This window comes from Ictidomys tridecemlineatus, chromosome 1 (assembly GCF_052094955.1).
Source record: "Ictidomys tridecemlineatus isolate mIctTri1 chromosome 1, mIctTri1.hap1, whole genome shotgun sequence".
In the NCBI taxonomy this organism is placed as follows: Eukaryota; Metazoa; Chordata; class Mammalia; order Rodentia; family Sciuridae; genus Ictidomys; species Ictidomys tridecemlineatus.
The window spans coordinates 209942479-209965044 of NC_135477.1; the positions used below are offsets into that span (position 1 = coordinate 209942479).

Genomic DNA, 22566 nt, shown 5'->3' on the forward strand with positions numbered 1-22566 from the left:
TCAAGGAAAGGCAGAGTTCCCACTTGAGTCTGGGTAATGCTGAGCAAGCTTACTTACAAAGCAATTTTAAAGTTCTGAACGGGAAGTATAGGTATTGTATAATTTGAAGCACAGAAATACCCCTTAGTAAGGAAGGATTCTATAAGGCACAGTTTTTAAAAGTTTCTCATCTGAAAACTACTTAAGGAATAGATTACTGATGTTAAACAAATTTTACAAATCATCATTTTGTTTTAAAAATAAGACATTTTAAAATTAATGAGGACAAAAATAGCTTTATGTCAACATCAGATTGCTTGAACTTTAGGACAAAATCCACAACCAGATGGTTTATCTTTTCTTTTTCCTTTCTACTTATTAAGAAATTATCCTATAGCACAAGAATTAAAACCAAGAATCAATAAATGGGATGGAATAAAACTAAAAAGTTTCTTCTCAGCAAAAGAAAACAATCTGTGAGATGAACAGAGAGCCTATATCCTGGGAGCAAATTTTTACCCCTCACCCATCAGATAGAGCACTAATCTCTAGGGTATATAAAGAACTCAAAAGGCTAAGCACCCCAAAAAAAGAAAAAAAAAGAACCAAATAACCCAATCAACAAATGGGCCATGGATCTGAACAGACACTTCTCAGAAGAGGATAAACAGCCAATCAACAAATATATAAAAAAATATTCATCATCTCTAGCAAATAGAGAATGCAAATCAAAACTATTCTAAGATATCATCTCACTCCAGTCAGAATGGCAGCTATTATGAAGACAAACAGCAATAAATGTTGGCAAGGATGTGGGGGAAAAGGTATACTCATACTTTGCTGGTGGGTCTGTAAAGTGGTGCAGCCAATATGGAAAGCAGTATGGAGATTCCTTGTAAATCTGGGAATGAAACCACCATTTGACCCAGCTATCCCTCTCCTTGTCTATACCCAAAGGACTTAAAAATAGCATACTACAGGGACACAGCCACGTCAATGTTTATAGCAGCACAATTCACAATAGCCAACCTAGATGCTCTTCAGTGGATGAATGGAATAAAAAAAAATGGGGCATATATACACAGTGAAATTTTACTCAGTAATAAAAGAGAACAAAATCATGGCATTTGCAGGTAAATAGTTGGTGCTGGAGAAGATAATGCTAAGTGATGTTAGCCAATCCCCAAAAACAAATGCCAAATGTTTTCTCTGATATAAGGAGGCTGACTCATATTGGAGTAGGGAGGGGGAGCATGGGAGGAATGTATTCTAGATAGAGCAGAGGGGTGGGAGGGAATGGGAGGGAGCAGGGGGTTAGCAATGATGGTGGAATGTGATAGATAGCATTATCCAAAGTATATGTATGAAGACACAAATTGGTGTCAACATACTTTATATACAAACAGAGATATGAAAAATTGAGCTGTATATATGTAATAAGAATTGTAATGCATTCTGCATTTTTTAAAAAATCAAATAAAAAAGAAAAAAATAAATAAATCTGTATGTATGGTCAATCAACATCTGAGCTTAGCCTTAGAAATGGCAAAAAGATAGTTCTTGATATTTAAATGAGGAATTACAGAACAATTTCTCACTGAAAACTACTTTGACTTTTCCATTATATGTTGTGCCAGTAAGAACATCACACTCAAAAGTAGGATCTCTGAATGTTGAATGGCTCAACATGGAAAACGGCAGTAAAGGGATTCCAAATTCACTCTCTGGTAGTACCAGTTTCTTTATTTTTTCCATGTTCTATAGTAGAATTCAGATATCATTTCTGAAAAATATACTCAATGATACACTCAGATTTTTTTTCTTTTCTGGGGAAAGAAAATCATAGAATGCTGGAAAGAATCAAACTCAGAGACCGAGCCATTTGAGCCAGTAATTCTGATATTTTATGAACAGCATTAAAAACTGTGAAAATGGAGGAACAAATAAAAAACCCTGTGAAAATGGGTTTAATCTGTAAAGACACTTCATGTCTCTGATATATACTATTCCACATTAGTGTCAAGCACAAGTATTTTCATCAAAAAACATTATTATGAGCAATCTATCTTTCACGGTCTAGAAGTCTTCAGGACCCTTCTTGAAAAAAAGAAACTTAAACTTCTGCCCACTTCATGTTTTGAGTCATGACTTGAGTAATTTAAGAGTTTTCATTAGATTCTATCAACATATTGCTGACCACTAGTGCTCTCCAGTAAGTAAGTGTGTGAACTTACATTCAGGTGTCACAGCTTTTATTCATGAAGCAAAAGCATCCCTTGCTGCCAGTCAGTTGGTGTTCAATCACGGCTAGACTAAGTGCATCTTTGTCAACTTATGCCATATAACTCCTCTCAAAGAGCTGGTAATGGGGAAAATCCAAGCAGACAAATGTTTTCTCAATGACAAAATATCTGATGATAAAATTTAAAAAAATTAATCAATTACTTGTTGCTTACAAATGTACTGTACATCAGTCAAATGCCAATTTATGTTAGGTTCATCCATAATTTGTTTCACCAAATATCTTATAAAAGAATTGCTTGTGCACATTGCAAACTTTTTGATTGCTGGGCTATAAACTGGCCAGCAATATCATTTAATATAGGAACTTAAGGAAACTTGTCACTGAAAATTAAAACTGCCATCAACTTTGAAGGTAGTTGTACAAGATTTTTGGAAATGACTTTGAAACTCTTTTTCTCATGATGAGTGCAATTTTAGAATGATGCATCTGTAATTTTGATCTTGCCTCTACTTTGGCACTACAAATAATCAGTTTTTGTTTGAAAACACAATTTTGCACACATCATAGAAAAACTCAATTGGTTACTGCTTGCTTATTTTTTTATAAAAGAGTTCTGATATTGGTCTTCTATTCTTCAACAAGAAAATAAAGACAACCCTCAACTGATGTAACTTAAAAGGTATTAAAATTTCTTATTTGTAGTGGAAGTGGTGTTGGGAACTTACCATATCAATTTGGCTTATATAATACAGTAATATGATCCACATACTAAAGAGTTCGGAAATGATTGGGATTAATTGGTGTATTTAACTGGGAGAGTAACTGCGGTAGGAATATTTTTTTTGGCAGTAGTGTGTAGGACATTTTTAGAACTGTAAAATATTAGAAGCAGGGTGACGGTTAAAAACAATTTTAATTTATCAAGAGCCTTAAAATATTCATAGCTTTTTCTGGAGTAAATATACTCCATATGTTTTAATCAGGTTTTTTTTTTCTGTGACTAAAAGATCTGACCTGAACAATTGGTGAGGAGGAAAAGTTTATTTGGGGGCTCATAGTTTCAGAGGTCTCAGTCCATAGACAGCTGGCTTCATTCCTGGGAGCTTGAGGTGAGGCAGAACAATATGGTGCAAGAGTATGGTGAAGGGAAGTAGCTCACATGATGGTAAGAAAGCAGAGAGAGACTCCACTTGCCAGATACAAAATATATACCCTAAAGGCACACCCCCAATGACCTAGTTACACCCTACCCACCTTCAGTTAATCCCCATCAGGAGATTAATTCACTGGTTGGGTTAAGGCTCTCATAATACAATCATCTCTCCTCTAAACCTTCTTGTATTATCTCACAAATGAACTTTTGGGGGTCATCTTACATTCAAACCATAACACCATATAAAGAAAAGTTCTCAGTGTGGAAAATGATTCCTACACAATAATACTCAGTATGCCTCACACATATCTTGGTATTCCACTTTCTTCAGTTAATTCTGTTCTCTGCAGCTGGAGACTGTTGCCCTCCATTTCCATGTGAAGTTCTTTAACATTGGAATTATGTGCATAGATTCTGGAGCTACATAACCTGAATTTAAACTTTAGCTCTGACAGTGTGTAAACTCCTTACATCTCAGATTTTTGATCTCCAGAAATAATGACAAAAACTGCTTGATGGAGTTGTTTTGAGGCTTATATATTCATAAATAATTTTTCATAAAGATTAGCATAAAACACACTCAGTAAGTGCTGGCTGATGTGGTTTTTTAAAACTCTTGCCATCCATGGGACAAAACTCAAAGACTGTCTCCCTACGGAATTTCCCTGAATCTTTAGTCAGAATTTTAAAAAAAGTATTTCCTATATTGTCTTATGAAAGTGACCAAATTGATATATGAATGTATGCCCATTTGAAAAATAAATATTTTGTGGTTTGCAGTGTAAAGAGAGAATCTTCTCAAGTCAATAGTTTGATATGTATCTTTTTGGATCTTTATATTCTAACATCCTACTACCTCATAGCAAATTTTAGCCCTCAGTGTAGTTATTCTTTGTTGTTGCTCATTTAACTGTGTAGCTAGGTTCTAAATTTCCTTCAATTTAGGGATGGTGTTTTTCCATGTTTGCATCAAGAATTCCTTTGCAAGTCATTATCAATCACAAACAGATGTTGAATCAATAGATAACAGAAAATTGAGTTTATAACTCATCAAATCCTAGTTTTCCCAATAACATCTTCAGAAGCAATTTTCAGTGCATTTTTCACTGATACTCCAGAATACTTACCTGTTTCTGACATTTTTGGTCTTAACCATAAACTGCCTGTTATCATGATTTGTTTTCATGTGAGTTTAAAATTGTGTCTGCCCATTACCTAGGGAGCTCCTAGATGAAGTTTTCAAGTTCTCAAGGTCAAGGCCCCACATATTACAAACACTCCATAAATTCTTCTAGAATTAAACTAAAATTGAAGGATTGAAATGCACCTATCCATGTTCTATGTCACACTGGCAATTTAGATTTCTGGTTTAAAAAGAGTAATGACACCAATATGAATAGCACAGACACATGGACCTTCTAAGAAAATCCCCTTTTACTTCTCAAAGGCTCAGAGAGAGTGACAAACAACACATGGAGGAGATAAAATTAGAGTTACAAAGCGTGAGTGCACAGGTGCTTGTTTGTATTATTTCAATGTGCACATGCCATCTCTGTGTTTGTCAACTCCCATGAGACTGAACTGGGCATGACTCTGAAAACAGTGGCTGATGGGGAAACCACACATTTTCACGAAGCTTCCGTTGCAGGAGCCTGCTTTTTCTTTCTTTCTTTTCTTTTCAAAGCAGGAAGATAGTGCTTATTTTAAGAATGTTGCCATTATTTAGCACATGTTGGAAACTACTTATATAAGAAAATTTCCAGCTGATAGAATCCAAAAATACAATGTCTTTCTTGCTCTGTAGTCTCCTCTTGCTGTTGACATACAGCTTTGATATTGAGTTGTATCACTTCTGATTTAAGACATTTAAAAAACCCTTTCCGTAATCCAAAAAAAAAAAACCCCAAATCTTCCAAGAATCATGACAATTCTAATTATATCATGAATAATACTAAGAACATTTACCGAACATCTGCTATGTGCCAAGCATTGTGCTAAGCATAATTTATAGATCTTCTCACAAAAACCCAGTGAGGTAGACCCTATTATCATCACCATTTTGCTATGAGGAATCTTAGGTACAAAGAAGTTAAACAACTTGCTCAAAGAGATTTACCACCTTTGAAGATATTTTTTTAAAACTGTTGCAGATGCTTAAGGCAATTCCAAAAGTATTTCTCAGTCATCCTTGGACAATAGCATCATTATGGCAATGTTTATAGCTTTGCAATGTCTTCTATGGTTGTTTGCTGAGATTTGTGTGAATGTTGGAACTTTTGTTTAAAACCAGGCTCTCCTTGAGTTTGTTCTCTTTTGGAATCTCTGTATCAGGCCTATTGTATTGTTGTTGAGAGTGGAAATACAGTGGGTGTTTCTTGTATGATAACATGCATGCTACATTGTAAAGAATTGAGCTTTAATGACAACTGTGGTAGTATAAAATGTCTTCTTTCTCTTAAATGTCAATTTATAATTAAAAGAGAAATCTCAAAGGAAACATCTCTTAGTTCAGTGAGTGAAGAGGATCCCTGACAGGCTGAGGGTGGACTAAGTGGGTAAGGCAGAAGTACTGCTGGCTAGCCAGGCTTCCTCCTGTGCAATGGTCGCTCCCGCCCATGCAGTGCTCTTATTCAGCAGTTGGGCTTGGCCTTCTCTACCCAGTGCAATATCTCACACACATATACACTAAGTAAATATACTACGACAGAGAGATCCATCAGCTTCTAATACTAAGTGTCTGCAGTTCAAGTCACTGTTGGGCAGACGTGAAAGCCGCTGCAGTGACAGTTGTATTCCAGAATGGTAAGTACTCAAACTTACACTCTGATAATACAAGTTGTACTTGCACATCTCCTCCTTCAGGGCCACATGCAACCCTAAACCATCAAACTCCAGCCTTCCTCAAAAAATGCAAGCTCAAATATCCTGTTGGTTGCTTTGAAATGAATGGAGGTAAGCCAATTCACACCATTTCACTCTTTGCTCTTTCCTTAAAGGAGAATCTTGGCATTTTTTTTATTAACTAAAACCCCTCACTCCGTTATTCTGAACTAGGTAATAGACACCCTGAAAATTAAAATATGGAAATCACTATCTATTTTCAACATTTCAAAAAGGAGGAAAATATTTGACTTATTAAGGACACATAGTGTGATGATTTTTGCCTACAAAGCAATTTTTCATTAGATATTATATGTTTTGATGAATAAAAATGGGGTCAGCAATCAACTATTATTTAATAATTTCAAATTTTGCTGTCCCAGTATTTAAAAGAGAGGGTACTTGATCGTAATAAGGTTGGCTAAAAGGGATGAAATGTTGCCCTGCACATAGTAATAGATCAATAAAATTGTATCAAGTGAAGAAATGAAACAAGTTCTGCTTTTAAATCAGCATTTTTGATCTTTAAGAATATAATAGAGGATTAGGCCCAGAGTGATAGAATTGGTCAACCATTGCTCTAAATCTCTGAAACTATAAACCAAAATAAACTTTTCTCCTGCTTAAAGAAAAAAATATATACATATTATATATATATAATAGAGGGGCTGGGGTTTGTGGCTCAGCAGTAGAGCATCCACCTAGAACGTGTGGGCTGCTGGGTCCCATCCTCAGCACCACATAAAAATAAAACAAAGGTATTGCGTCCAACTACAATTAAAAACAAAATAATAATAAAAGAATATAATAGAAATCTTTCTTCAAACAAAATATTAGCTTCAATACAAATTGTGCAATAGAGAAAAGTAGAGTGGCTGGCTGTCATTTAAGATTGGGATGAGTGTAGAAAGGACCTTGCTCTCTGCATTTTGACTGCATGGAAGCTTCTCAGGTAAGCATGCAGAACTTTAAGATCTTGTGAAATACAGTTTTAAAACTACTGCCCTAAACCTCCCACCCAGATCTCTGTCCTTTACCTAATACCTACATGCTACAGCTCTCTCGACTGCAAACTCGAAGTCCAAGATCAATGTGTGGGCAGGCTTGATTCCTTCTTAGGTCTGTGAGGAAATATGTTCCATGACTCTCACTTAACTTCTGGTGGCCACCTGTGAAGCTCCTTAGCTCACAGAAATATCACTTCTATATTTACCTTTATCTTTACATGGCTATTTGGCCTGGGTATGTGTCTATCTTCAAATTTCCCTTTTATAGGGTCAACAGTCATATTGGATTAGGGAATCACTCTAGTAACATCATTTTAACTTTATATATGTAAAGAGCCAACCTCCAAGTAAGGTCACATTCTGCAGTACTGGGAATTTGTACTTCAACATATGAATTTCAGGTAACACAACTCTGTCTACAATAGATACCTTTTACAGTGAGAGGAAGCAGGTAAAATTCATGGTTTTTTTTTCATTGGCCAATTAGGACTCAGATAACCCTAGTAGTAGGAGCAAGACTATCAGAGGCATTTATGAAACTGGTTAAAAACAGGCTATAGGGCCATATTGCTAGGTTTATTCTGACCTTATCACTTACCTTGGGTGACGGAGTCACCTGACCTCTTTATATCTCAGTTTTCCCATTTATAAAGTAAGAATGATAATAGTACATACCTTGTGGGGCTGTTGTGAGTATGTTATGCTTGAATTTGGGACCCCCAAAGACCACCAGAGACCAAGATCAATGTAAATAGCAAAGAGGTGTTTATTGTGAGCTAGCTCAGTCCTCTGCGCACACGCAACTGGTGACGCTGAAAGGCCCTGAGCCCAGGATTTGCAGCAGTTTTATACACTCTTTGGGGAAGGCAGGGACCCCCACATACATCATAGCATCTCTTAACAAATCATCACACACCGCGGGAAAATCATAAAACAACTCTAAAACATGATTAGCACATTCACTGGTGGGAATAATTTGGGGAGGGGTGATTGGTTACTACAAGAGGGGTATTCATTTGAACTCATTGGTTTAAGTCAAGAGGGGTGTTCCTGCTGAACTACATGGTTTCCCAACACCATAAACTACTGGGAGGGTCATCTGGCATCCCAGGTATTTCCCTGTCTCATGCTGATTAGTGGTTGCTAGGGGGTTGCTATGGATCCCCACCTAGCCTGACTGAGTCAGGGACACCTGGCACAGAAGATCTCTCCTTTTATTTGTAGATAAACAATTTAGCAGGGTGGGAATGTGCCTAGGAGTGCTCTGTGGGTCTTTCCAAGGACAAAGGTCATGTCCCTTCCTTGGACAGGCTTTGCTCTGAGGTAGAGGCTGGTTTTTCAAGTATTTAATGAGATAATGCATGTTTAGCACTTAAAACAGACATTGTGGGATGTTGGTGCCTGGCCTTACCTCTTTATATCCTATAATTTGACTGTTGTGAATTGTGTTTCAATAAATGTGAGTATGCAAGTATCTCTAAAGTATGCTAAATTTAAATCCTTCGGATAAACACTGAGGAGTGGTATAGCTGGATCATAATTTTAGCTTTTTGAGGAATCTCCATACTGAATTCCATAGCAGATACCAATTAACATACCCACCAACAGTGTATGAGAATTCCTTTTCTCCAAAATCCTCTTCAGCATTTATTGTTATTTGTATTCTTGATGATTGCCATTTGGACTGGAGTGAGATGGATTCTCAATGTAGTTTCAATTTGCATTTTCCTCATAACTATAGCTGCAAAACCTTTTTTACATGTAATTGTGGCCATTTGTATTTTTTCTTTTTTAAATTAATTAATATATTTCTTCTAATTGTTATACATGACAGAAGAATGGATTTCAATTTATTGTACACAAATGGAACACAAGTTTTTATTTCTCTGGTTGTACACAAAGTAGAGTCATACATGTAGCTAGGATAATGATGTCCATCACATTCCACCATTTTTCCTACCCTCATGCTCCCTCTCTTTCTCTCCTTCCCCTTTGCCCTACCCAAAGTTTCTGGATTCATTGTCTGAGGTTCTGTCTTCTAAGTGATCTAATCTGCTGGTGATGTTTTCTATTGAGTTTTTAATTTGGTTTATTGTTTCCTTCATTTCAAGCATTTGTTTTGTTTGTATCCTTTCCCAGAATCTCTGTCTCCTTATTGTAGTAATCTTTTGCTTCCTATATTTGCTTATGTAGCTCTTTATTGAAATGATTTTTTGCTGCCTGTATTTGCTCTCTTATATCATCCTTTAATTCACAGAACATTTTAATTATGTACATCCTGAACTCCTTATCTGTAATTTCTTTTGCTATGCTGGCCATGGATTCTAATAATGTACCTTGGTTTGTTTAGAACACTTTCTTCCCTAGTTTTTTCATGTTGTTCATGTGTCTTCTCCCCTAGAAGTGTGGATCTGGGGTTTTAACAGTTTTTACCCTATGGACTTATAGCATCCCTACAATACTTCTCCTTTAAGAGGGAGATCATTATTAACAGACCCCAATACAAACCATATACAGCCTTAAACCAAATAGCTCCTATGAAGACATTTACAGTTTTGTCACAATAGGCAAAAATGGTGAGTTCAATTATTATCTACAATATAAATGATAGGTTTGCAAAAGGGCCAACAGTTTCTAATGATGGACAAAGGGACAATGGAGGTGGTGGTGTAGGATGAGATGTTAAGGAGATAGGAGGTGAGTATACAGAGTTATTAGATCTTAGGAAGTGAGAAAGAGGAATCAAAAGAAGTTGGCTAGTAGCAGGAAAAAAGAGAGATTTTGGGGAGATAAGTGGGAAGACAGAGAGAGTGTACAAGAAACAAACAAACATAAAAATCAAGAAAAAGAAAAAATGTAAAAATAATAAAGAATATACAAGACAATTATAGTATACTATTCAGATATCCCAGTCCTCAGTAGCCTAATGTATGAAAAGTACTTGGTTTCACAAATGTTGAGAATGTGAGGCCAGGAAAAGCAAGAGAGAGAAAATAAAAGAACACAAACAAACAAACAAAAAGTAAAGAAAAAAATCTTGATGGAAAATTAAAGGATTGTTTCTGTATCTTTCCTGCTTCCCTTCTTATCAAGTAGGTGAGGTTATCTGTAGTTTGCTGCTATCTCCACCCTCAGGATGGTGAAGGTAATTAGGGTGGGAGGAGAGTTGGTCTTAGAGGCAAAACTCCTAGAGGTGGGGTATAGCACTTGCCATTCCCGGTTGGAAGACAGCACCCCAAGGATCTCCTTTGGGGCCTGCTTGTGTGATGTTGGTGCCTGGCCTTACCTCTTTATATTGCCTGTAGACCTCACAGTTCCTGGTCTCTAATTTAGTGTCTAAATTGTATCTCACTCACCCCCTCCCTTTATATTTCCCAATCAGGAACCTCTCTCTCTGGAGGTCTTGTGGGCTGTGCTCTGGGGCCTGTGCACCTGTTGTGGAGAGCTGTTTTGTATGGGACAGATCAGCACCAGGCTTTGGGAGCTAAAGACTGGTCCCATAGCTGCAAGCACTGCACTGGGTTAGTGGTTGTGGGGGAGAAGAGGGAGTTGGGGGACTATATGTACCTTGATATTTCTTCTAGGCTCCAGCTGGTGTCCCAAGCTGGGAGTTACTCCAACTAAAGATGGTGATGGTGGTAACATGCAAAATGCAAGATGGTGACAAAGGAGTCCCAAGATGGAGGCATCTGCTTTCAGAAATGGGGCATCAGGGTGGGCCGGGTGATGGCATTGGGTGGTGGGCTCAGAGATGCAGCTTGGTGGTGTGTAGTGCTGTGGTGAGCAGCTGTCTCCAGACCCAGTTTGGTGTCCCCAGTTGCAAGCTACCATGTGGAGGAAACAATGATAGCTGTTTCAGTGTCCCAAGGTGGAGGTGACCCGGGGAGCTCCATGTTGATAGATGGAGGTCCCCATGAGAGCTACAGCCAGGTGGGATCCTGCACGTCAGCAGCTATCAGAAGTCCTGTGTGGAAGCTGTTGGGAGTCCTTTAATAAAAACACACAGAGAAAGAGTTCTCCCACTGCTTGAATTCCAGGTCATGGAGCAACAAGAACGCATCCTTCCTCTAGCCCGTCATCTTGGGTCTCTCCATTTGTATTGCTTTTGAGAAGCATCCATTCAGTTTATCTGCCCACTTTGAATGGGTTACTTGGTTTTATGTGTTTGTTTGTTGAGTTTATTAGTTCTTTGTATCTTATATATTAATATACTGTCAGAAGAGTAGCTGACAAAGATCTCCCATTCTGTAGACTCTTTTCACACTCAATTGTTTCTTTTGTGGTGCAGAAACTTTTAAATTTGAAGCTTGGTATGTATCAATTTATTGATTTTTGGTATTATTTCCTGAGCTGTAGGAGTCCTATTCAGGAAGCTGTTACCTGTGCCTTTATGCTAAGGTGTTTCCTCTGTGTTTTCTTCTAGCAGATGCAAAATTTCTGATTTTATATCTAGATCTTTCATTCATTTTGAGTTGACTTGTGTGCTGGGTGAGAGATAGAGATTTAGTTGCATTCTTCTACATATATAATTTTTCCAGCACCATTTGTTAAAGAGGTTGTCATCCCCAACATGTTATTGGCATCTTTTGTCAATAATGGTGACTATATCTGCATGGGTGGGTTTGTTTCTATATTTTCTATCACATTGATATATATATATATTTTTTTTTCAGGTACTTGAGATTGAACTCGGGGCCCTCTGCATGCTAGGTAAGTACTCTAGCACTGAGCTATATTCCCAAATCTGGTCTGTATTTTTAAAAGTACCATGATTTTGTTACTATGGCTCTGTAATATACTTTAAAATTGGGCATTGTGATACCTCCACCATTGCTCTTTTTGCTCAGTACTGATTGTTTTATTCTTGATTCTTCCATATGAATTTTAGAATTGTTTTTTCTAGTTCAATGATGAACATCATTGGTGTTTTGATGGGGACTGCATTCAATCTATAGATGTTTTTGTCTGGATTAGCATTTTAACATATTCTGTCTGTTCATGAACATAGGAGATCTTTCCATTTTTTAGTTGTTCCTCCTCCTCATCCTCCTCTTCCTCTTCCTTTTTCTTTTTTTCTTCTTCTTCTTTAGTATCTTCTTTTATTCCCCAAGATTTCTATAATTTTCCTTGAGGAAATCTTTCGCCACCTTGGTTAGACTTATTCCTAGGTATTTTATTTTATTTTCACTTTATTGAAGCTACTTTGAATGGAATTGTTTTCCTGGTTTCTTTCTCAGGGGGTTCATTATTGCTGTATAGAAAACTATTGATTTTTGTATCCTGCTACTTCACCTAATTTGTTTGTCAGATATAGAAGTGTTCTGGTGAAACCCCTAGGATCTTCTAAGCATAGGATTATATAATCTGTAAATAGGGATAATTTGACCTTTTCATTTCCTATTCATGTCCCTTTGTTACTCTTTATTGCTTAATTATTGTTCTGACTAAAATTTCAAGTAGTATATTAAATAGAATTTGTGAGTAGATGTACTTCTTCCCCCCTGATTTCCCTCATTCAATATGTTGATTTCAGGTTTGCCATTAGTAGTCTTTATGATGTTGAGGTAAGTTCCTGCTATTGCTAGTTTCTTTAGAATTATCATGAAGTAGTGTCAAATTTTGTCAAAGCCTTTTTTTTTCTGCATCTATTGAGATGATCATGTGAGTTTTGTTCTTGGTTCAACTATTCTAGGAAAAGAAACACAGCACACTAGATTCTAAGGCATTCCAAGAAACTATTTCAATTTTTTTTTATATTTGCTAAGACTTCCATTATGGGTAAGTACATGACCTATTTTGGAGATGGTTCCATGAGCAGCTACATTTGAAAAAAATCAGAAGGATCTCAAATAAATAATCCAATCATGCATTTCAAGGTCATGGTTTGTCATCAGGGTGATATTGGCTTTGTAGAATCAGTTTGTAAGTGTTTCTTCCATTTCTATTTCATGGAATAATTTAAGAAACATTGGTGTTCTTCTTTAAGACTTGTAAAATTCAGCTGACAATCCATCTTTTCCTGGGGTTTCTTTGTCAGGAGGGTTTCTATTACTGTTCCGATGTCATTTCTTGTTATTTGTCTATTTAGGTTTTCTATATCCTGATAGTTCAATTTTACTAGGTTGTATGTGTCAAAAAAATCATTGATTTATTGTAGATTTTCCAATTTATTGGAATATGAGTTTTCAAAATAGTCCCTGATGATTCTCTGGATTTCATTGGTGGCTACCATAATATTCCCCATTTTTCCCCCCTCTAATTTTATTAAATTGGGTCTTCTTTTCTTGGTTAGTTTGGCTAAGGGCCAACTGTATATTTTATTGATCCTTTGCATTGTTCTTTTATTTTCTGCTTCATCAATTTCACTTCTAATCTTCATATTTTTTCCTTTCTAATGTTTTGGGATTGGTTTGTTTTGTTATTTCTAAGATCTTGAGATGCATTGTTAGGTCATTTAAGATCTTTATGATTTTTTAAAAGTAGGCACTCATAGTTATAAACTTCACTTGTACAATCACCTTTAGTATCCCGGAAATTATGAAATGTTGTGTATCTATTCTCATGAGATTCTAAGAATTTTTAATTTCTCTCATGATTTCTTTGACGACACATTCGTCATTCAAAAATGTATTGTTCAATATCCACGTGTTTACATAGTTTATTTACTTTTACTTGCTGTTGATTTCTAATTTCATTTCATTATGGTCTGATAAGATTCAAGGAATTTTTTTTTTCCTTTTTTTGTTGGGGGTGTATTTTTCTATGACTTTCTTTGTGGTCTAATATATGATCTATTTTGGAGAATGTTCCATGAGCAGCTGAAAAAAGGAGGAAGTATTCAACTGTTATTGGATGAAATATTCTGTAGATATCCATTAAGTCCATTTTCTCTAAAATAGAGTTTAACTCTGTGGTATCTTGTTGACTTTTTGTTTGGACAACCTGTTTATTAGTGAGAGTAGTATATGGCAATCACCCACTATTATTGTACTGGGGCATATTGGGGCATAAATATTTAAAACCATTTTTGTCAGGAGGCTAAGGCAGGAGGTTCACAAGGTCAAAGCTAGTCTCAGCAACTTAGTGAGGCCCTGTCTCAAAATAAAAAATAATAAGAGATGGGGATGTGGCTAAGTGGTTAAGCATTCCTAGGTTTAATCCCTGATACAAAACCAAAACCAAATCCCAAACAAAACATATTTGTTATGTTATTCCTTTTGCCAATATGTGATTGACTTTTTTTTTTGTCTCTTCTTCTGATTAATTTTGACTTGAAGTTGGCATCATCAGATATGAGAAATCACTACTACTTGCTTTCTGGTTCCAGAAATATCATTTCAATTTCAGTCTATAAATAGCTTTGTTGGTGAGGAGTGTGTCTTACAGATAATGTACAGTTGAATCTTGTTTTTTAATCCAATGTCAGTGTATGTCTTTTGATTGGAGACTTATGATCATTTACGTCAGTGATATTATAGAAAGGTATATATTACCTCCTGTCATTTTGTTTTATTTCTATGTTTGAAAAATTCATAAATCTCATGTTTTTATCTACCCTTCTAATTAGATTTATACTTTTCCTTGACCTCTTGTTTTCTTAGGATTCCTTTAAATGACTTCTGCAGTGTTGACTTATAATCATTAATTCTTTTATGTTTATCTTAGATAATTTTTATTTCTTATTCAATTATGAAGAATAGCTTGGCTGAATATAGTAATCTGTGTTATCACTTATTTCTTTCAGGGCTTGACATACATAGTTCCATGCCCTCCTGGCCTTCAGAGTTTATGCTGAGAAATCTGTTGTTCTGGTAGTTTTGCCACTATAAGTGGTTTGGTATTTCTTGTAGGTTTTAAAATTCTTTATTTCGAACTTTTGGCATTTTAACTGAAGTATGTAGCATATAGGTTGTTTTCTGGTCTAATCTATTTGGGATTTTATATTTATTTATTTTTTGGAGGGGTTACCAGGGATTGAACCCAGGGGCACTCAACCATTGAGCCACATCCCTAATCCTATTTATTTTATTTTATTTATTTATTTTGGTATTTTATTTATTCACTGAGTTGCTTAGCTGCTTACTTTTGCTGAGGCTGGATTTGAAATTGTGATCCTCCTGCCTCAGCCTCCCTAGCAGCTGGGACTAAAGGTGTGCGCCACGGCACCTGGCTCTATTTGGGATTTTAAATGCTTTTAGTGTCTGAATATTCACCTCATTCCCAAGGATAGGAAATTTTCTGCTACTATTTCAATGGATAGATTATCTATGCTATTTTCCTCTATCTCTATTACTTCCTCAAGGTCTATGAGTCTTAAGTTAGGTATCTTAATGTTGTCCCAGAGTTCTTGTATACACTGTTCATAGTTTCTTATTTTATTCCTTTATTACTGTTCTAGTTAATCCACCTTGTCCTTAAGCCCTGAAATTCTGTTTTCTGCCTGATCTAGTCTATTGATGAGATTTTCTTCTGAGTTTTTTTTTTGTTGTTGTTTGTTTGTTTGATTTATTGAGCTTTTCATCTCCATGAGTTCTCTTTGGTGCTCTTTCAGAATCTCTCTTTTTTAAATTTCTCATTCATATTCTGTATTATTTTCATTCATTCATTGTTTATTGCTATTCTCTTAAAATTCATTGATCATTTTAACACATCAATTTTTTGAGTTCTTGGTCTGGCATTTTGTCCACTTTGATAGCTATAAATTCAGTTATTGAGGTCATGAATTTTGGCAGCCATCTTGTTGACTTGTTTCCTGATTTTCCCTATGATTCTGTGTTGAGGTTTGCATATCTGTTGGGACAGATTTTTCCCCACTGTTATGTGAGAATTTTTTTGGTGAGCAGTTATGTCCTTACACTGTAGCTGGGCTGGGGACATATCTTAATGTTGACACATCTATTCAATATGATTTAAATGCTTGGTTCAGTCACCAGAACTGCTTTTAGAGGAAAGAATAGCCACCCACAAGAGCCTAATTTAAGAGCAAACTATATATCAACATATAATATTTGAAAACCTCATTAAATGTGACCTCTACAACTCCACTCACCAAAGGAAAACGAGGGTAAGTAATAATATAGAATGGGCTGAAAAATTAGACATTAATAGTGGCACATATAATACTAAGATATAAAGAAAGGAAAAAGAGAATAAATAGGAGAGAAAGAAAGAAGAAAGAAGGGAAGGAAATAAAAATGAGAAGTAATAATAGAGATATGGAGAAAAATCCAATTAATTGAAGAAATGTATTAATTTGATAGAAATATGAAAAAAAACTAATAAGGGATAATGGAACCAATTTATAGGGGGAAAAAGTGAATGCAGAAACAAACAACTTCTCCTTGCTGACAGCATTAAAATGTAGACACTTTTTCCAGGGCTTACATTTTAGAATCTCTCAGCTATGGGGAGGTTTGTGGGACAGAGTTAAATTTCAGTTTGTTCCTTCTCATTTCCAACTTGGAGTTTATATGGTGAATTTTGCCCCAATACATCCACACTCCATAGCTCTGATATTTGTACGTGGGGATGTGTGTGTAACTGCCAGCCAACCCTTTTACCTGTGGAGCCTGTGGACTTGTCTTTACTGCACTGTACCCCATGTCCTAAAAGTCTCAGTCTGTCTGCTGTGTGTGTGTGTCTGGAGCCCAAATTGCAGTGTGAATCCTCCAAATACCTTGGTTGTTGGAGAGGTGGCAGTCCATGGTCGGTGGGATGGCTTGGGTTGTTGCAGGGAGCATGCTTTCTACCAGACCCTATCATAATAGCACTCCTATATTCAGCCTTGTCCTGTATCCACACCCAGCCTATCTACTTTGTAACAAAAATCAGATTACCAATTAATTAATTTCTTCCTTCTTTTCTTTCCTTCCTTCCTTCCTTCCTTCCTTCCTTCCTTCCTTCCTTCCTTCCTTCCTTCCTTCCTTCCTTCCTTCCTTCCTTCCTTCCTTCCTTCCTTCTTTCCTTCCAACATCTATCAGAGAATGAACCCAGAAGCAATTAACTACTGAGTTACATTCCCAGCCCTTTTTATTTTTGATCTTGAGACAGGACTTCACTAAGTTGCTTAGGGCCTTGCTAAGTTCCTGAGGTTGTCTTCAAACTTGCGTTCCTCCTCCTCAGCCTTCTGAATTGCTGGGATTACAGATCTGTGCCACTGCATCCAGCTCAGGCCACCAATTTTAAAAGGATACAGGATGCGGGATCTACCTTCTTCTGCTTTGCAAACCTACACACCAGCAGTCTTGTCTCCTGCTGCCTAGAGTTCCCAAAAGTTTCCTGCCACAATCTCACTCCTGATCCCTCAGCCTCTCACGGCAGACGTGCGTGCACTGACCAAGTAAAAGAAAAAATGACCATTGGGTATTAAGAACTTGAAAGCAATGCAGTGGGTTCTGATCTCTGAGGCAGAAAGCTTAAACCATGAATCTCTTTCTAATATGACTCCCCTTCCATGTTCTCACTGAATTCACAGGGAAGTTCAGGAAACCTCTTCTTCTATGCCAGCTTGCTACACAGAATTCAAGTCTCCTTTATGTTCAGACTGAGCATTGCTGATAGTGCAATCCACATTTCTTGAAATCCCTAGGACTTTTTCTTTCAGCTCATGGGGAGGGCAGAAGGGTGGTTTCCCCTTCCATACTGAGCTGCAAGTATACCCAGCATTGGAGTAGTCTATTTCTTTCCAAAATTCTCTTATTATTCTAAAACAAAAGAAGATAAATTCAGGGTTTCACCTGGATGTTGAATCTCTGGGTTACCCTAACTCATCATGTAGCCACACAGCAGTTCATTCGATTTAATTTCTGGGAGCATCTAGTATGTGCTGGATTCCTCTAGTCTGCCAGACAGAGTATGCTCTTACTCAGGGAAGGCCAAAGACTGCCAGCCCTGCCTTAGTCTGTAGTGCCATGCATAACTCACAACATGGGTGACCCGTCTCAGTTACATTGTTAACACCTAAGAGAGTCTGGGAGCAGGCATCCACACTCATCATAGTGCTGAGACACCCTCCAGTTCCTTTCTTATCTTAGTCAACTGTTTTTCCACCTCATTGCTGTGTCCAGGTGAGGATCCAAGTTTGACAGAAGAGCAGACAGGCACATACATAGAAGTGAGGTAATGGCTTGTTTAGCTATGAAGAGGAGAATTTCAACTTTAGTAGATGGGAAGATTTTTTCTTTAAAATAACCCCAGAGTGACACAATATCGTGTAACTGAAGTCCTCTGCCACATCTACACTAAAAGAGGAACTGATCTTTTGGACATGTAAAGTGGACAACTGTCCTACCCATTCATTTTTCTCACAGAGGTTGGGAAGATTTTAAAACATCGTGATTTTACCATTTAAACGACAACTCTGATTAGCTGCAATGTGAGTATATATGCCATTTTGAACATTTCTTACAACTTAAACATTTTCTATTTAACTTCTTTTCAACTGTAATTTTAATGGCCACATTAACTCCCTCAAATGATGCATTGTAATTATCTAACTATTCCCTTATTGGACATTTGGATAGTTTTATTTTTTTTGTTTTGTTTTTATAATTACAAACAATGCTATGATGAACATCTTGGTAAATATTTTTTCCCCCCACACTTTGGATGATTTCCTTAGGACAGCTCCCAGAAGTAAAATTAATGAGTCAAATAGTAGCTTTATTTTTATGCTTTTTAATACATAGTGCCAAATTGCTTTCCTAAAAAGCTGCACTGATTACACTCATAACAGCTGTAGAAGAAAGTGCAACAATTATTCTATCCTTTCCAGAACCAGATATTATATAATGTTTGTTCTGATACTTTCTTCGAGTAAAGCAGAATCTAGTCTGTCCTTCCTTCCTTTCTCTTCCCCCCATACTGGGGATGTAACCTAGGGGCATTCTACTGATGCCGTGTATCCAGAGCCCTTTTTATTTTTTATTTATTTGTATTTTGAGATAGGGTCTTGCTGAGTTGCCCAGGCAGATCTTGAATTTATAATCCTCTTGCTTCAACCTCCCAAGTACCTCAGATTACAGGTGTGAATCACCACTCTTGGCTTATTAGTTTGTTTTTAAATCGAATCTTATTAGTAATGAGATGGACCATCTTTCTAGATTGTTTTTCCTTATCATGAATTGTCTTTTCTTCATTGAGAAATCTTTGTCTCTCAATAATTGTAAATTCTTTTTATTTTAAAGATGTTACTAATAATTTCTTTTAGCCTATAGCTTCTTTTACTGTATTTATTTATTTTTATTCCTTATTGGCATTTAGTATTTACTAGTAAACCTCTTGACTTTGTCTTGTTTCAGATGTTTGCTGCTGGTTCTAAGATTATAAAGTTATTCTCTTTTCAGATATTTGATAGCTATCCGATTCCACTTTTTTATGATTTAAATTTTTACACAATTTTCTCTTCATTTGGAATTTATTTTTATTTATGGTGTAAGAAAAGTTTTTTTAAATTTTTTATTTAAATTTAAATTAAAAAAAAATTAAAATTAGAAATTCCTTCTGGAGAAAGCATCTTTTTTATTATAAAAACTTGTTATATTTTTATTATTAAAGTAGCAGTTATCACAAATGCATCATTTCAGAAAAATTTTCTTTAAAGCAGACATCAGAAAACAGAATTAATATCCCATTTCTATATATTAAGTTTTTTTAAAATTTTTTTATTTGTTTTAATTAGTTACACATGACAGTACAATGATCTTGACATATCATATATTTGAATAAGATTAGGTATAATTTCTCATTTTTCTGAGTGTACAGGTTGCAGAATCACATTGGTCATGCAGTCACGTATATACACACAGTAACAATAATGTGTATTTCATTCTACTATCCTTCCTTTCCCCCTTCCTCTCCCCTCCCCTCCCATCACTTCTCTCTACCCAATCTAATGTGACACACTTCTTTTTTTTCTTTTTCCTCACTTTGTCATACTTGTATTCTGTATAACTTTGAGGGTCTCCTTCCCATCTTCCATGCAACTCCCCTTCTCCTTCCCTTTCCTTCCCACCTCTCTTCCCTATCTAGAGGTAATCTTCTTCTTATGCTCTTCCTCCCTACCCCATTTTGATTCACCTCCCTTATATCAGGGAAGACATTCGGCATTTATTTTTTAGGGATTGGCTAACTTCACTTAGCTTGCTCGAATGCCATCCATTTCCCTGCAAATGCCATGACTTTGTTATTTTTTAGTGCTGAGTAATATTCCATTGTGTATATATGCCACTTTTTAAAATCCATTCATCCATTGAAGGGCATCTAGGTTGATTTCACAGTCTAGCTATTGTGAATGTGCTGCTATAAACATTGATGTGGCTGTATCCCTGTAGTATGCTGTTTTTAGGTCTTTTGGGTATAGTCTGAGAAGGGGAATAGCTGGGTCAAATGGTGGTTCCATTCCCAGCTTTCAAGGAATCTCCATACTGCTTTGCAAATTGGCTGCACCAATTTGCAGTCACACCAGCAGTGTATGAGTGTACCTTTTTCCCTCGCATCCTCGCCAGCACTTGTTGTTGTTTGACTTCAATGGCTGCCATTCTTACTGAAGTGAGATGGTATCTTAGAGTAGTTTTAATTTGCATTTCTCTTATTGCCAGAGATGGTGAGCATTTTTTTCATGTATTTGTTGACTGATTGTATATCCTCTTCTGAGAAGTGTCTGTTCAGGCCCTTGGCCCATTTGTTGATTGTGTTATTTGTTTTTTTGTTACTTGTTTATTGAAGATGTTCCTTTTAAAATCATTTATCAGCATCATTGACCTTTACTGATCTTATTTGAATTTTGTGCATTCATTAGCACATTTAACCCTACAAGATGGTGAGAGTCCATCAACCTCCATCCCTGAGTGATTGTTAGTCTACATGCCCCTGATGACATACAGGCAGTTTATGCATACACACAAACAAACAAACAAGAAAAACCCCAAATTTTGTGTTAAGCAACTAATATTTTGTAGTTGTTAATAAAGCATATTCTATAAGTGGGTATGGCAAAATTTTCTGTAAAGAACCCTATAGTAAACATTTTAGTGAAAGCAGCCTAAGCAAATGAGGGTGACTGTTTTCCAGTAAAACAGTGTATAAAAATCAGCAGCCAGTTGGGTGTGGTTGGTCCATGCATATAGCCTGGTTTGCCATATCCTGACAGTATATCTCCAAGATACTGTTTTCCTTTACTCTTAAAGCTCATTAAACTGACATTTACTTATTTAGTGAGACATAAGTAACATCCCTCATTAAAATTGTGAACAAAGCAAAGGAGTCCGCTATCCATTCTATAATTCAATGCTCACTGTTCCAGAGGTTCAAATTGATGCAGTTGAACTAAAGAAAGAAATCCCAAAGTCACAACTGAAAATCATTATAAACAAAACAACAGAATCTAGAAAGATGTTTGAGCATAAAATTAATATAATAAAATTAAGTCTTTCTATATGTGAATAATAATACTTCAGAAGATATAATGGAAAAATTAAAATTTATAGCACAAACCAACAGAAATAAAATATTTAGTAATAAATGTAATAAGAAATGTTTAATACCAATGCAAAGAAAAATTTGAAAACCTAGAATGTGAAAGGAAACATATATAGAATAAAAAATAATGCTTTCTTCATGTGTAGGAAGATTTACTAGAGTAAAGATACAAATTTTTCCCTTAATTAATCTATAAGTTCTATTCATACAATTAGAAAGAGAATATTTAAATTTAATCCTTTTAGTTAGTAATAAATATATTTAATTAAAATTTTTTTCTAAAAATATAAAATGTTAACAATAAAATATTCTTTTTACTCTATGCCTAATTCATACAACCCTTCCACACCAGTAACCTCTAGTAGTCATTTTTAATATGTCCTTCCAGTGTATCTTTGTATTAGTGAATGTGGATATGTATTCAACATTCATATTTCCCTCTTCTTAAAGTCATCATACACTGTTTTATGCTTCATTCTTGTTTTCTTAAACATTTTTTAGTTGTAGATTAACACAACACCTTTGTTTATTTATTTATTTTTATGTGGTGCTAAGGATTGAACCCAGGGCCTCACACGTGCTAGGCAAGGGCTCCACCACTGAGCCAAAGTCCTATACTTTCTTCTTTTAACTTAATATATACTAGAGATATTTTCATGTTGATATATAGCTTCATTATTTTCTAAAGCTTCATAGTATTTCTTTGAATCAATGTGGGTAATTTTGCTATTACAATGTTACAGAAATATTGAACACAACATTTTCACCATTATATATGTGTATGTGTGTGTGTGTATGTGTGTACATGTATTATGTATATATCT

At 35.9% G+C, this 22566-nt stretch overlaps 1 long non-coding RNA gene across 2 annotated transcripts in view; it reads left to right on the forward strand.

The window, feature by feature from the left end:
• The window catches only part of LOC120885601 (uncharacterized), a 220967-nt gene that overhangs the window by 71833 nt on the left and 126568 nt on the right, over window positions 1–22566 (forward strand). For both annotated transcript variants that reach the window (XR_013423263.1, XR_013423262.1), the window contains exon 3: window positions 11938–11974. This is a non-coding gene — a long non-coding RNA (uncharacterized LOC120885601). The remainder of the gene's footprint in view (window positions 1–11937; window positions 11975–22566) is intronic.